The sequence below is a fragment of the Stegastes partitus genome, unplaced genomic scaffold (genome assembly GCF_000690725.1).
Source record: "Stegastes partitus isolate 25-593 unplaced genomic scaffold, Stegastes_partitus-1.0.2 Scaffold1753, whole genome shotgun sequence".
In the NCBI taxonomy this organism is placed as follows: domain Eukaryota; kingdom Metazoa; phylum Chordata; class Actinopteri; family Pomacentridae; genus Stegastes; species Stegastes partitus.
The window spans coordinates 84061-88589 of NW_007579484.1; positions in this window are offsets into that span (position 1 = coordinate 84061).

The following is a 4529-nucleotide window of genomic DNA, read 5'->3' on the forward strand; positions in this document are numbered from 1 at the left end:
ATAAACACTTTGGTGATTGTCATGGAGATATGGAAGAAGTTCACCTCAAATAATAGAGATTTAAAAAGGTCAGACAAGAATTTAATAGCTGCTCAAAAGCTGCGGTTAGTCTGTTTCTTTTGCAGGTTTTATTAATGCTGCAGCTTCACCTCAGAGCTCTTGGAGCTCTCCTCTTGCAGCAGCTCTCTTGTATTGGAAATAAAACAGAAGCTATTTTGCCTTAGATGAATTATTTGCGGCCAGGATGACTTTGCTATGAATTTTAAGCATCCAGTACTCCAGATAGGAAGACACATGTTTTCTTTTTCCAAAATGTCTCCCAAAACTATTATTAGTTTTATTGTCTTTCTTTCCACCTCAGTTGCAAATATCTCTCTGGCAGCCCTTCTTGTTTTCCCAAATCAATGAGTATGTTCTGGGCCAGCAGTCATGAGCCAATAATCTTTCACAGACGGCGTAGGTGTCCTCCGACTCATCCATCTATGGGTGATTGAACTCCAAGAGCAGCTATGATACTGTACCATCCATCCTCAAAGCTAAAAACGACTCCCCGAGCAGCACTAGAGCCAGAAATATAACAGTCATTAGCTGGGTCACGTTCGACTGTTAGCGTGGAAGGCGAGGAGGGATGAGAGAGGTGGCAGTTAGCACAGTGACACCCAGCGTAGTTTCTGTAATGTCTGTTTTCCTCCTTCTCACATACAAACACACACATCCCGGATAAATATCTGAGTCAGATGCCACATGATGTGATGTTTCCAGTGTACAGCTGAACCCCCTTCCTGTGCCGTGACTTCGGGTACATTGCAGGAACACTTGTGCTTCCTTCCATCTCATGTCACTCTGTACTTGTCCGGCAGATTCTGTCAGACGACACCAATAAGAGAAACCTGAATCTAAAGAGCACATTGTGGAAAACAGAAAATTGTCAGTCTGGTCGTGCCTCATGTTACATCACGCTGTTGTCTCCACTTGTCCTTCAAATGATGCTGATGGCATGAGGGCAGAGCCATTGTGATGAGCACAATGCAGTGTGAGTTTGAATGTGACATGCAGCAGTGAGTCTAAAAGGCCATTGTTAAAGCTGAGTCATTGACAAAGTTTGGAATGTGCAGAGGTCCGAGATGCTCATACATGTAATATGTGATTGATTTTAAAGGTGCCTTGTTATTTCTTATTTTTTAAAATAAAAACCCACAGTTGTGTTTACATTCTGATTTGATTTCCAAAATATACTGTGTCTATCTGTGACAGCTAATAAATGTGTCAAGTGAATGTATTTTCATCTGAAACATTATAAAATTAATTTTAAGGCTGCATGCCAAATTCAGATTAACAGTCAATCAAAAATGACTGTGTGAAATGTGAACTAAGTCACTGATAGTGATGAACCTACAGAGAACTGGGACCAAACACTCTAGTGTGTGAGAACAAAATGTTTTTAGTATCTATCAGCTCACTGTGTTGATAAAAGCACCCTGACTATATTGTTCGATTCAGTCTCACTGCTCTCATCAACCTGCTATCAGCAGCATGCAGCTGTTTGTAGTTAAATGCTCCGATAAATCTACTGTATGCTACTGTCCACCATTAGCCATTAACATCCTACGGCTACTAATATAGAATAATAAGATATTCTCATTTGGAGTTGGTGGAGACCAAAAACAGAGCTAAAAGAAGAGTGAATACTGAACTTAGATGTATCAAGTCACAAGAAGCATGATTCCATATTAATGCAGATGTTGATCTGTCTTTTGATTTTTTTATTGTGCCCACTCATGATTATTTCCCCGCTGCCCCCCATATTTTAACAACAAGATGGATGTGGTGAAGCTGCAGTACACAGGTTGCTGTAAATAGACATAAGGAATGTTCAGACAGAACTGTGGACTCCAGTACAAGTTCAGAATACTTTAACATGATCTGGTCAACATGATAGTGATACAGATAAAAACTGCTGAGTTTCCAGTGAGTCCTGAGATTTTTTGTTTCCCTCCAGCTAAAGTAGACATCTGTGCATTTGAACCACACACTGTCCATAAACATTAGACGTCACCCTTTGGTTTTTGGAGTACTGTTTTGAAACCTATGTAATATGACTAATGCTATCTTGGCAGTAGTGAAAAGTAACTAAGTACTAAGTACTGTATTTAGGTACAATTTCAAAGTACTTTGACAAGCAAGGGGCTCTGACTGAGAACTCAAGGACACTACTAATGCCCAGTGGTAATGACTAGCCTATCTGATGGCCCAATCCATACCCTGCTTTGTTGTCCATTTTGCTCTAAAGAGGACCATAATCTAAAAAATGTACTTCATGCTGTATTACTATAGACCTGAACCTACTGATTTAGACCATAAACTGATCAGGAAAATGCCCACTAAGACAATAAATCAAATGTGAAATGGCATCATTTTCTCATAGACTTCTATACAATCTGACTTCTTTTTGCAATCAGAGTCATCGCCCCCTGCTGGCTGTTAGAAAGGATGCAGGTTTGAATCATGTCTGCATTGGCTTTGCTTTTCAGGCCCTCTGACTATTCCCATCTTTTATACACAGTCTATGCTTGCTACCTACCTATTTGTGGTACATAAAACTAGACTGCTGAATCGTCTGATTGTCAGTTTTGGCCAGATTTCATTATGCACTCTGAAGACATCTTTGTAGAAATGATAAATCTCAACCTGCTATTGTTTAACCCGACCCGGAAAATGGAAACCAATGTGTGTGTGTGTTTTCTCCTTAGCAGATAGGGCAAAAATAACAACTTTCCCTGAATATAAAAAAGTTAACATCAGCATGTCAGCTGAGGCTGTGAGAAACTGTTACTTATTTAGTAAGCTGCTGCACACCTTATTTATTTGTAGGCAAACTTATTTAGCATTTTATTTTATTTTCTTGTGGAGTACATATTCCCAAGCACTCTTCCCCCTGTAGTGTGAGTTAAGGCCAACTTCGCTGAAGAGGTAAATGCACAAACACAAGTATATGATAAAGACATGACAGTTTTTTCCCCTTACCTCACAAGCAAGCATATTTCCCAAAATGTCGATCTAAATATTGAAGATACAAGTCAAAAAAGCTGCATATTTACTTACAGCTAATGTGCTGTCTTTTTAAGACCCGAAAAACCTGAATTGCATACCTTATAGCCTGCCTCTAAAACAGCGCATGCAGAGTGATCAGGCTCCCTAGGATTATAAACAGGATACTCAGATAAACAAAATAATGTGTAATTACAGTCACTCTTATTGTAACTTTATTCAAGTCCTTTGTGTTAAATATTAATATTTCCTGAAAATGAGAAGGACAAACCCTGTATGAACTTTGGCAAGTTCTTCCTACAAGGTTTAATCTGTCTTGACCTTAAAATCAAGTCAAGAAGCTGAATAACTGAGTTTCTTGGTTCCTGCAGGAGACACATATTGATTTGTGCAATCAACAGCTGCAAGCAAGAGAACAAGAGTTGTCAGCAACCTGAAGTAAACCCAACTTACCTCCCGCGCCTCAACCACCTACCATGTTTATCTTGATACATACGCACTCGACACCTCTTTTGTTTCGTCTGTCACCACAACTTGTTCATGAGCACCGTTGGAGATCGCTATGGAAACATGCAGAGTCGACATGAACCGAGAATAAACAGGAAAAGATGCACACATGCGGTTTCTCCGGGATAATGTAACTCTGAGGTTACGTAACGAGAGAATTCAAGAAACCGAACTCGACGCTGCAAGTTCGCATGAGCCACAAATACACAGAGAATCCTCTTTTCAGGATAATGCACAGCACAAGTTGCAGGGTAATCCCAGAACAAAAGGGAGCTCAGTGGGGAAAAAAAATCAGTGTAACTAATGAGTCTACACATCTATATACTCTATATACACGTAAATAATATATCAAACCTCATCTTATTTAAATCCAAGGCAGGTGCTGCTAAACACAGAGTGAGTCTTGCACTATCAAACAGCTGCTATTTCTCGTTCTGTCCGGTTCAGAAGACGGAGGAGACGTCATGTCATTTACTGTTCACTCACTGTTTCTACAGCGTCCGTCAGTCAGCTGCTATTGTAATGACTACGAATTATTCTCCCTCCTTCGTGGATAACTTGCCGAACGTGTTGCTTCTTGCATAAGACTCCTCAAGCTTAGAGTGCCTCAAAATAGAGCTTGGCCTTTGCTGCACAAAGCCATCTCTGTACATTCTGTATGCAGAAAACACCTTGTCTACTCACACTCCTCAATCATGCACATAGAAATGACATTTTTTCTCCTCTCCAGAAAAATAGCTTATATTCCAACTTGCCTGATTCTTTTTCTTCTTCACTGTCACTTTCTCGTACCATTCTTCCACTCCTGTAGCCTCCCACTCTTCTTTCGACCCTCCTTTTCCCATGATTAGCGCATCTCATTCCATCCAAATCCTATTTAACGTGTATTCAGTCATCTGTACATTGAGTCCATACATGGGAGAAAAAAAAACAAACATTAACTCTGCTTTGACTACACTGACACACTGTTTAAA